This window comes from Sceloporus occidentalis, unplaced genomic scaffold (assembly GCF_023333645.1).
Source record: "Sceloporus occidentalis isolate IW3139 unplaced genomic scaffold, rSceOcc1.0.p SCAF_1, whole genome shotgun sequence".
NCBI classification, from domain to species: Eukaryota; Metazoa; Chordata; class Lepidosauria; order Squamata; family Phrynosomatidae; genus Sceloporus; species Sceloporus occidentalis.
Window position 1 is genome coordinate 18,909,161 of NW_028316981.1, and position 12,659 is coordinate 18,921,819.

Here is a 12,659-nt window from a genome sequence, read left to right on the forward strand (position 1 = left end):
TTGTATTTATGTGCGTTTCTGTTAATACAAACTGACAGGGCCATGCTACTTTGAGGACGGGAGAAGTATAGGATAAGCACAACACCATGTGAAATTCTTATCGCAATAGTGTTTTAAGAACGGGGTAAGAATGGGATAATGACTTCGTCATCTGAAAATCTCCACGTGATCATGCGGGAAGGATGAAAAAGGGACGAGACAAGGACATCCCATCTCCCTTGTGATAACTTCCCCTGTCTTTACTCAAAGACTGTGAGACTTGGACACCCAAAAATTGGCATGCCTCCTAAAGGGCTTTAATGATATGCTTCTCAAGTTCCATTCTTTTTTCAAACCCATTCATTCATTCTCAGTCACTCAGGGGCAGAGTCCACCATTTGCCACAGGGTACTCAGGACTACGCCTCCTATCAGAAGAAAGCATTCCCTTTGTAGAGAAGTGGTGAAGGAGGTGCGGGTTGAACGGGCGCAGCAGGAAGGAGGCAGGCGGGAGGACCCTGGGGAGGACGAGAAGGAGAGGGAAAGAGGTCCAGCACAGGTGGAAACAACTTGGGAAGCGAGGGATGCACCCCGAGAGTTGGGGGCAGAGCAAGGGGACCCTTTTAAGACGAAGGGAGAGGTGCCAGGGGGGAGGAGACTATGACATGGAAGAGGGGGTCGCGGAGAGGACTGCGGGAGAGGGAGAGGAGAGGGCTCCCCAGTCCCAAGACCAGCAGCGGTTCCTGGCGTCCAGTGGTGCCTTTTCGTCACCTGCGGGTAGGACCTCCCCACATAGTTCGCCCTGCCAGTCCTCATTGGGAAGGAGTTCCCAGGGGGAGCCCTACAATCCGGAGTTAGGGCGGACCACCCCAAGACTTCTGGGGGCTGAAGAAACTTGGTGGGAGTGTAAGGAGGGAGGCCTCTGAAGAGACGCACGGGTTCCTGATAGAGCACAGGCCAAGGTGGTGTTTGCCGAGAGGGCCTTTAGACCTCTTTGGTCTGGGTCTTCAGAGGAGGAGAGGACCCCTTGTGGTACGGACTAAAGAAGGATTGTAGGGAGGGGCAGTGGAGTAACTGGTCCCTACCCTTTTACCCACCATTGTAGCGCTTGCCTCTGGAAAAGGGAGTCCAGTTTGTTTGATTTATTAAAGTTACAGTTCTGTTGGAAGCAGCATCCTCAAGTCTTCTGAGTACAGTGGTCCCCCGGGTTACGAAATTAATTCATTCCGCGGTTAATTTCGTAACCCGAAAAACCTTCGTAAGCCGAATTCCCATAGGCGCTAATGGAAAAAAAGCCGCGGCTCTGCCGCGGCTCCATTTAAAACAGCGCCGGGGTTTTTTCGTAACCCGAAAAAACCTTCGTAACCCGAAACAATAAATCCCTATGGGATTTATTCGTATCCCGAAAAATTCGTACCCCGGGTAATTCGTATCCCGGGGTACCACTGTACTTATTTCCCCGGGAAGCAAAGATATGGATCCCAAAGGAGGCCTTCCTAAGGCCAGACCCCCGACTCCGCATAAAAGTATGTTACCTTTGTCACCAAATGCATCATTATTGATTTTGATAGGGAGTTAATTAGCTCCAAGGGAGCAGAAAGAGGGCTCTTAGGTAATATTAAAGACAAGAAACTTTAAACCTTTTTATACCAAGTCCAACTCCAGAGTGGAAGGTCCAAATGTAGTTTTATTAATACAATAAAAGGATGTCAAGACTCGCAAAAAAGCACACACTCGTAACAAATGAAAGTAGGTAAACTGGACAGTGAGTTGAAGGTCAAGGCAATATTTTATCCAGTTTCAGAGGCCAGGAGTCCAAGTCAGAGGAATAGCTGCAAAGAGGAGTAACTCAGAGCTCTACCTGGAATGTGAGGCAGCTAATGGCTCTCAAGAATTTTATTTTATTTTATTTTAAAAGAAATTTTATTGAAGATTGTAACATTTAAACATTTAACAATACATTTGACATTACATAACACATATAAGATAAAACACCACACAAAATACCCATTAAACCTAAAAGGAAAGAAAAGAATATATAAAAAAGAGAAGAAAGATAAAAAAATAATAAAAAAAAATAAAATAAAAATAAAAATAGAAAATAAAAAAGAAGAAAAAGAAAAAGAACCTCTTGTCACATCTCATTCATTCATCCCTAACATTTAAAACATCATATAATTAGACTACACATAACTAAGACAATCCTTCCAATCCCTGCATTTAAGTATCGTGATTAATAATTTCTTTTGTGATCCTAAATCTTCATAGTTCTATTTCATCGTATTTGCTACTTTATCTGTAAAGCCTATTTCTAATGTACTCTAAGATCAGTTTTTATTATCTTAGCTATTTTGTCTAATATTAATATATACATATTTAAGTTCCATATAGTTAAACCATTGTTATTGTATCTTAATCTATATCAGTTTTCAAATTATTCTTTAAATCCTTCAATGAAAAGTTCTTTTCTCCCTTGTTGTAAAAAGATCATCACTTCTTTCCAGTCCTCATAGAATTCTTCCATGTCTTCGTTGTTAAGTAGTCTTGTTAGTTTGTCCATCTCCGCTAATTCAAAAATTTTAACAATCCATTCTTCTAAAGTTGGTATGTTTTGATCTTTCCAATTGCGTGCCAATATGATTCTTGCTGCAGTAATCAGATAAAAAATTATTTTACCATGTTTTTTTTCTACTGTTTTTTCCAAAATATTTAACAGGTATAATTCAGGTACAAATTTGAGATTTATTTTCAATATGTTACAGATTGTTTTGTGAATTAACTGCCAATATTTTTTAATTTTGGAACAGGTCCACCAACTATGAAAAAAGGTGCCTTTATCTTTTTGACATTTCCAACAACTATTATTCAATCCATATATTTTAGCCAATTTTTCCGGTGTTATATACCATCTGTAGAACATCTTGTAGTAGTTTTCTTTTAAATTTTGACTTCTTGTATATTTTAATCTTCTGTTCCAGGTAAACTCCCATTGTTCCAAATCAATATTATGACCTATATTTTGTGCCCATATTATCATATTACTTTTGATTGTTTCCTTTTCTAATTCGATCTTCAATAAAAATTTATATGTCCTTGATAGCAGCCCTTTATTTTTGGATTTTAGAATGTTCTCAAGTTCCGAGTCTTCTATAATTGTTGAATTGTTTTTTATATCTACTTTAAATTTTTCTTTTAATTGTAATCTTAGGTACCAATGTACTTTATACTTTTGATTGTGCAATTCTTCGTCCGTTTTAAATCTATGATTGTTTGATTCTTTTATTAATAAATCTCTATATCTTAGCCAATTTTCTACTACCCCTTTTTCCCTCCAAAGAAAAGCTTCTTGTGGTGAAGTGTCCATTGTGATTTTCTCTCCAAGTTTCTTTCTAACTTTTTTCCAAACCCATAGCAATGGTTTCCTAATGCAATGATTGTTAAATTCTCTATCAATTTCTGCTTTGTTATAGTACAAATAGGCATGCCATCCAAAACTTAAATTATCTCCTTCCAATTTTAATAGTTTTTGTTCTTTCAATTCTAGCCAATTTTTCACCCATGTTAAGCATGCTGCTTGGTAGTAGACTTTTAGATCTGGAACCGCCAAACCTCCTCTTTCCTTGGCATCTTGAAGAGTTTTCATTCTAACTCTGGGTTTTTTCCCTAACCAAATAAATTTTGTCAAGTCCCTCTGCCAATTCTGGATTGATTTTTCTTTTGTTATAATCGGTAGTGTTTGGAATAGGAATAGTATTTTTGGTAAAATATTCATTTTTATACATGCTATTCTTCCTAATAAAGAAAGTTTTAAAGATTTCCAATTATCGATATCTTTTTTTATTTGCTTCCAAAGTTTGGTATAATTATTTTAAAATAGATCTATATTATTTGTAGTAATTTCTATTCCCAGATATCTAACTTTTTTTGTTACATTATAGCCAGAAATTTCCATCATCTCTTTTTCTACAGTTTTATTTAAATTCTTCGTCAATATATTAGTCTTACTTTTATTTATTTTAAGTCCAGATATCATTTCAAATTCTTTTAATTCATTTATTAGAGGTCTGATGCTTATTGCAGGATTTTCTAGGAAGATAGCTAAATCATCTGCAAAGGCTGATGATTTAAATTCGATCCCTTTATTATTAACACCTTTGATTTCCTTATTCTGACCTAATTTTCTAATTAATATTTCCATGACCATAATGAATAATAAAGGAGATAAGGGACATCCCTGTCTTGTGCCTTGTTTAATTTTTACAACTTTAGTTTTTTCTCTATTTATAATCAAGTATGCTTCTTGTTCTTTATAAATGGCCTTTATCCAATTCATAAATTTTTGTTTTTGATTCCTACCTTTTTTAAAATTTCAAAAATTATATTCCAATTGACTTTATCAAATGCTTTTTCCATATCAATTAGTATAATAGCCAATTCCCTGTCTTTTTTGTCTTTAAATAGTTCGATAATGTCTATCATAGTTCTTATATTTTTCTTCAAATATCTTTGGGGTAAAAACCCGTTTTGCTCCTCTCCAATCCATTCTTTAATAACTTGCTTTAATCTGTTTGCTAATATGGCCGTGAAAATTTTATAATCGGTGTTTAATAAAGAAATTGGTCTGTAATTTTTAATTTCTTGTGGGTCTTTTCCAGGTTTTAGAATTAAAGTAATATTGGCTTCTTTCCAGGTCTTTGGGAATTTATTAACTGTAATATTATTTAACATTTTCTGTAAGGGGGTAATTAATTGATCTGCTAATTTTTTATAGTATAATGTTGTAAAGCCATCGGGGCCTGGGGCTTTCCCTGTTTTTAAATCTTTTATCACTTGATAGATTTCCTCTTTAGTTATTGGTTTCTCCAAATTATCAATTTGTTGTTCGGTTATTAATGGTACAGTTATATTATCTAGATATGTTCTAATTTGTTGTATATCTATGTTCTGTTCATCATATAGATTTTTATAATAATTATGAAAGATATCTATGATTTTTCCTTGGTCAGTCACCTCTTCTTCTCCTAATTTAATTTTTGTTATATAGTTTTTCTCCTTTTCTTTTTTTAGTCTATACGCTAACCATCTACCCGATTTATTCGCATTTTCGAAGTAATATTGTTTTGAAAATTTCATTTTTTTTTCCATTTCCTCAATTAAACACATTGATATTTGATTCTGGAGTATTTTAATTTCATTCTCTATTTCTCTGTCTTCTGGGTTGTCTTTAAGATCTTCCTCTTTCTTTTTAATTTCCGCACTGATTTTATTAATTTTTTGGTTCCTTTTCTTCCTTTTCCATATGTGTTCCTGTATAAAGAATCCTCTCATGACAGACTTACCTGCTTCCCAAACGATGTCTTCTTCCGTTCCTTTTCCGGAATTATCTCTAAAATAATTTTCTAGGGTTTTTTTAGCTAGTTCTAACGTATCGGATTTTTTTAATAAATTGTCATCTAATCTCCATGAAAAGGTTCTCCCTCTAGTTTTGATTTCCATCGCTATTGGGTTGTGATCGGATATGATTCTCGCCAAAGTTTCAATACTTTCAATGTTTTTCGCCCAATTTTTAGTTATAAAAAACATATCCAGCCTAGAAAACGAATTATGTCTATGTGAATAAAATGTAAATTCTTTTTTATCCCCGTATTTGTATCTCCATGCCTCGATTAAACCTAGGTTTTCAATCAATTTGTTAAATTTATTAGGGAGTTTACCTTGGACATTTTTGATTATTTTTTTTTTTTGATTTTCTATCTAAAACTGGGTTCATAACCCCGTTCCAGTCCCCCATCATAATAATATCTTCATAATTTAAATCTAGTATTTCATTCATGAGTTTTTGATAGAATTTATTTTTTTTATTTAATGGGCCATAAACTCCGATTATCAATATTTTTTTATTGTCTAGTTTCACTTCTATTCCAACATAGTTACCTTCATTCTCATTTATGATTTCTACAGATGGTATATTTGGTTTTACGTACATTACCACCCCCTTTTTCTTTGATTCATTAGCAGAAACGTATTCTTTTCCCAGGCTCCTATTTTTCAACAAATGTGTTTCAGATTTTCTGATATGAGATTCCTGGAGGCATATTATATCCCAATTTTTCTTTTTTAAAAATTGAAAGGTTTTTTTACGTTTTTTAGAAAGGTTCAATCCCTTGATGTTCCATGATAATATTTTAAATTTCATTTTATCCCTCCAGAAATCCGTTTATCTATGATACTTATCTTAAGTCTCGTTCGGTACTTCTCCTTCTTCTTCGCTCTCCTCAAGTGTTCCTGAATTGTCCTTCTGTTCTTTTGGATTGTCATTTTCTTCTTCTTCTTCTTCTGAATGTTGACTCAGGATGTCCGTTTCCTCCGGTGTTTGATTCTTCTTCAAAACTCTTAGGAATTCTCTAGCTTTGCTCAATGTATTAATTCTCAGTCTTTTTTTCTTGTACGTGAATGATACACCTTCAGGTACTTCCCATCTGTAGGGGATATTATGCCACTTTAGGGATGCAGTCAGTAGTTTGTAGTCCGCTCTCCTTCTCAATATTCTCGCGGGAATATCTTTCAAGATCATCAGTTCCTCCTTATCTACAACGAGTCTTTTTTCGTAACTTTTTTCTAAGATCAATTCTTTAGTTCTTGTCCTTATGAAATAAATCGAAATGTCTCTAGGTAAGTTTCTTTCTCTCGCGGTCCTTGAATTAATCCTAAATGTCTTGTCCACGTCTTTAATTAAGTCCGAGCATGGGATTCCCCACAAAATCAGCCAAAATTGGAATTATATATTCGTAAAGATTTTCGTTTTGTAATTCTCTTAGACCTCTGATCTTAAGACAACGTTCTCTAGTTTTCAAATCAGCAATAGCTTTTAAGTCTTTTTCTTTTTCTTGTTCTAATGACAGTTGTAGTGTTTTGTCTTCCAATTCCTTTGTTCTAACTTCCAATATCTCCACCTTAGTATCTGTTGTCTTTAAGTCCTTTGTTACTTTTTCAATAGATTGTTTTAGACCCTTGATCTCTGTCTTGAATTCTCGTTTCAAATCTGTCTTCATATCCCTCATTTCCTGTCTCATGTTTTGCATTTCTAGGCCCAATTTTTTGATTTCCTCCAAGATTGTCGATTGTTCAGTTTGTTTAGTGTTGAGTTCCAATGAAGGTCTTCTATTCTGGATACTGGTCTGTGAAGTGGTGAACTTTCTGAGTGACATTGCCATCTTCTCTTCCTTGTATTTTGTTTTATTTTATTATGTTATTTTTGTTTGTTTTTTCCTCTTAAATAGTTTCAACACCATCACTATTTTGTTGTTGTTTTGCCTCTTTAAAATATTGTTTTTCACTTATAGTTCTTTCTTATCTTTCTGATGTTATTTTTATAATGTTTTTTCCTTGTTGAATTAACACCTTCTTGCCACCAGATGTCCTAGTTTGCTCAATTAACAAAATCTGTTTTAAAATGTTCTTCTTTTCCACCAGATGTCGCTGTAATCCCAGTTCCTAAGTCAAGTCTTTTGTTTATTTTAAGTGTCCTTGAGTTCAATATTGTTTTGGCTAGTTGTTTTTTCTTATCTTTAAAGCTGAAATGTCCACAGCAGTAGTCCAGCTTACAAATTTTAATGTTGCTTTATATTAAATTTTCTGGCCAATTTTAAATTTCAAGCCCTGAAAGTATTCACATATAAATCCAGAGATCTGTCCCAAATAATTGTTGCAGTTTAAATATAACTATCAGTAAATATTAGTTTCCCCACTTGGATTTTAAAGCACAGTGGGCAAGAATTTCTTTATTTCCTTTTTCTTGTTTTCTGTTGATATTATTTAAACAGAGCTGAGTTTCTCTTCTCTCCCTTTTTTTTCCTCTCACTATCCTTCTTTTTGAAGTTAATAGTTTTGAACTTTGTTATTATTATTGTGAATATATATATGCATATATGTTTTTAAAGGGGGAAGACCAATTATACAGTTTCTTCCCTTTCCACAGAATATGTTAGCTCTCCTCTCTTCACTTTGGCTGTTTATACAAGATATAGGAAAGAATTCTTGTTATTAAGTTTCATTTAGTTATTATTGTTGCAACTCTTTTCCTTCTCCACACTCCACCGCTCTCATTTCTTAGAGTACTTAGTTCCCAAGATACAATGTAATTTGTTTTAGTAGCTTATTCTATTGGACTTTCCTTTGGTTTACCCCTGAATGCAAGGATTTTTTTATTGTTAGTTAGCTTACTCAGTCTATTGTATAGTTGGTGGTGGTTTTTCGCCGGTCGCTTTACACGGCTTCCATCCACGCGGTTCCTTTTGGCTCCATCTCCTTCTCCCTCCCCTCGCCGCGGCAAGACGGGTACCTCCGTCTCCGTCTCCACGCCGCCGATTTGGGGGGTTTCAGGAGCTCTCCGTGAGCCAGGTAACCCCTCCTTTTCAAAGGGTAGGAAATCCCCCTATTTTTCTTCTGGATTTTTAAGTTTTAAATCGTCAGATTTAGGGGGAAGCCCCACACGGAGATCTCGCCTTTGGGAGCCTCCTAAAGGCGATCCACCATTGCCACCGTCCCAACCCGGAAGTCCGCTCTCAAGAATTTTAGATGAAATCAGGCAGCATAACTGCCAAACTTCATCAAAAGCCAAAGAAGGAGAACTCAAACAGCTCTTTTTATACTGTGAGCTTTTTAGCGGCAGAGTCCAAAGAATTTTTGTTAGAATGTGATAATAGAGGAGTATAATCTTTTGAAGAGGAACAGGCCAAAGAAGAAAGGAGGAGTAGCCTTATGTGCCAGGGATGTTTACATCTGTGAAGAGATCCAGGACATAAATCCTGGAAGTCAAGTGAAGAACATCTGGATAAAAATGAAAAGGGAAAGAAACAACAGGGATGTTATTGTGGGACAGAACCAGGCAGAACCTCTGTTCAATTTTGACTCACCAGCTCAGTAGCTGGCCATCCCCTGTTTTGCAGGCAGCAACTGAGCCATCTTCAGCAACCCTACAATCAGAGCTACGCTTCAAGATCAATAGTGTATTAACTCAGCAAACATTAAATACACTATTACCTACTACCTTTTCTTTGATAGTTCTTGTGTCCATGGGAAAGTAGGTGTGTGTGTGTGTGTGTGTGTGTGTGTGTGTGTGAATTCCCTATTAAAATAAATTAATTGAATTTGGAAACTCACTCTGGAGTTCTCTGAGTTTGAAACTCTTATACACAAGTCAAGAGCCCTGCTTCATGCTACCAAAGCCCTATTGCTGCTTCCTATTGAGCAAAAGTAATTTATTGTTGTTGTTGTTGTTGTTGTGTTCATTTATATCCCGCCCTTCTCCCAAGACTCAGGGTGGCTTACAACAATAAAAAAAATCCAGTACACTTAAAAGCATACAAAAATATTTCTTATTATTATTATTAATATTATGTTTATTTATACCCCAGTACAGGAACACAAGGCAGTTGATTAAATAATACATTGAATAATAAATTAAAACAGAATTAAATTACTACAGTGTTCAAACAAATTTGTTGTTAACTGTACTCATATAGATCTTGACCCTTGGTGACCCTGCTGATGATCCACAGTACTATACCCAACCAAAATAGGTATGCTATAATGTAGGTTGTTAAATTAGTAACCAGATCGTAAAGAGAATACTTCTGAGAGGCAGAGGACGAAAGAGGACAACTTAATCGTTAATTTATCTCAGCCCAGACTTACAGATACAGAACATAATAAATAATAAGGTTTTGGCGCTAGGACTTTCATTTGTTCCCACTCCTTCCTACAATGCTTTCTAAACTTGAGTTTGCATATTCAGATTAGTTCAGTTATTAAATTATGTTGCATTTTTGGTTTGTGTGGGGAGCAAACGACATTGAGATTTTGCCCCAAACCCAAATTTGTTTCAAACATTCACAATCATCACATCTCTACTTTTGAGAATGCGGCATTAAGGGACATTCAAAAATGTGAAGAAAACAGGCCCTATAATTGGCAAAATTGGTCTTAGAGGGAACATAAAGCTTTAAAAGGTTTACAAGATAGTAAGAATATTATCATAAAGCCTGCAGATAAAGAAGGGGCTGTCATTCTCCTAGACAAGTGAGACTATCTGAGAGGCTGTACAGACTGGGCACTATGAGCCGGCGTTGGCGTGGAGCAGAGGCATGGTGACTGCAGGCACATGCCCTGACTCCACTCCAAAGCAGCATCACGCTGTCCGCCTGACCACACGGCAGCCAGCGTTGTGGCAATTCTGAAGCACAGTGTTTGCACAAACTGTGCCAAAGAAATGCAAAAAAATAAAATAAATGCCACCACCCAATTCCCAGCACTAAACGGAGTGCTTTCTGCAGCTCCTTTTTGTGGCAGGAACCAGCTGGCTTGGGGGCATGGCATGCAGTTGCCATGGCCCCAAAAAGCAAGCAAAGGAGCAGCAGCAAGTCGCTCCTTAGCCGCCATCTGTTTTCCCCCTTAGTGAAGTATACCAACAGCAAAAAGACACTTCTAGTTATTATGTTCATTTAAAGCAGGACCCAACCAAGGCTATTCAATTTGAAGTCGAAGGCTTTCATGGCGAGTATCTATAGTTTTTTGTGGGTTTTTTGGGCTATGTGGCCATGTTCTAGAAGAGTTCATTCCTGACATTTCGCCAGCATCTGTGGCTGGCATCGTCTGAAGATGCCAGCTACAGATGCTGGTGAAATGTCAGGAATAAACTCTTCTAGAACATGGCCACATAGCCTGAAAAACCTACAAAAAACTAAACGCAATTCAATTTGTTATCAAAATGACAATATCTGAGGGCAAAGCTCTCAACTATATCAATGAGAAACAATTCCCATCTTAGAGTGCCAGTTTTTTATGTCCTTCCAAAGATACATTCCTCTTCCAGACCAACCCGTTGTCTCCAATTCTAATTCTCCTTTGGAAACTGTACCAGTTTATTTGGATTCATTTTTAGCACCATTTTTAGCATCATCACTGTCTTTCACCAAAGGCAGCAGGCATTTCATTTCCTTACTAGAAAATAAAACAGTGCCACCATCTACTGGATGTTATTTCCCCTTACATTTCCATCCCTCATGAGGAGGCTAGACAGGTTAAACAAAAGGGAGGATTCATCCCCATGTAATCATTTTTGTTACATTTGCTAGACATTGTACTCAAGAAAAAATTAGTTTCATTTAGATAAATATTATTTCCTACAGATACAAGGTTTGCTACAGGTAGCCCAGTGGCTCCCAGTATAGCCAACTTATATATGACTTGTTTGGAACACCAATGTATTCTCAATCTAGATATCCATACAGAAGCCAAATTTTGTTTTACTTTAGATATACTGGTGATATTTTCATCTTGTATTCAACACCCCTTTGTTCTGAGCCTTTTGCTAAATGGATTAATAACATCAGTCCTCACATTAAATTCAGTATCCACACACATAGAACTTGTATTCCATTTTTTGGATGTTTCAGTATGCAACAACAACAATACTATTCAGATGTGCAATTGTAGAAAACCCACAGATAAAAACTCAACTTCACGTTGTTGTTTTTAAAGTAGTCATACTCATTCATTAAAAATAAAATTTGCCTTATTTGCAATTCTTAAGGATTAAAAGAAACTGTACCATAGAACATGAGTACAATTAATGAAAGAGATGCTATGGCTAAACAGTTTTTTAACAGGGGTTGTCCTACCCAAGTCATTCATCATACATTACAGAGGGATAAAAACTCAACTTCACAGTTAAACGCAAGGACCTCTTTAAACCTAAATGTAAACCTTCTAAAAACAACATAGTGTGGTCTTTAACATTTTCCCCCAATGGCACTTATTTCAACATATTGGAGGCTGTGAAATCTCCCTATTACTGCCAGAATTTGAAAGACATGCTAGTATGTTCTAATATTTTCCATGGGGTAGTTAGCTCACGTAAGAGTCCCTCAGGTCATTTCCCATGTGGGAATTGCTCATGCTGTAAATCATCTCTAAAGTTCCACACTTTAGTTGATCCTCAATCCAAAAAAGAATATAAACTACCATTCTTTTTCATTTGTCTCTCACATAATGTTATTTATGCAATAATTTGTCCTTTTAAACAGTTGTATATAGGAAAATGTTCCAGACAGGTGAGGTCCCAGAATGATTGAAGACTGGAGTCGGCTGAGAATAGGAGCCAGAGATACCCCATTATATGATCACGCGAGTTGGCAGAAACGTTTTTGCCAACAGCCACAAAAATTTGATCAGGAGGGCTTTAAACTGAATTATGTGGGGGAGGGAGACAGTATTATGGAAGGCAAAAGGACTGGAGAAAATAGTCAAACTGTCATTGAGGACCCAACAGTGGGAGGCAAAAAAACTTGCACGGGCAGCAAGTCAAGGGGACCCATGGTCTTCGATGTCTCTACACTAATGCACAGAGCATGGGAAATAAGCAAGATCAACTCCAACTCCTAGCACAACAATGCAAATATGATATAATAGGCATCACTGAAACCTGGTGGGATGAGTCTCATGATTGGAATATAGGAATAAAAGGGTATAACCTTTTCAAGAGAAACAGGCCAAACAGGAAAGGAGGAGGAATAGCATTATATGTCAGGGACATTTACACCAGTGAAGAGATCCAGGATATCAATCCTGAAAGCCAGGTGGAGAGCATATGGATAAAAATTAAAGGGGAGGGAAACAATA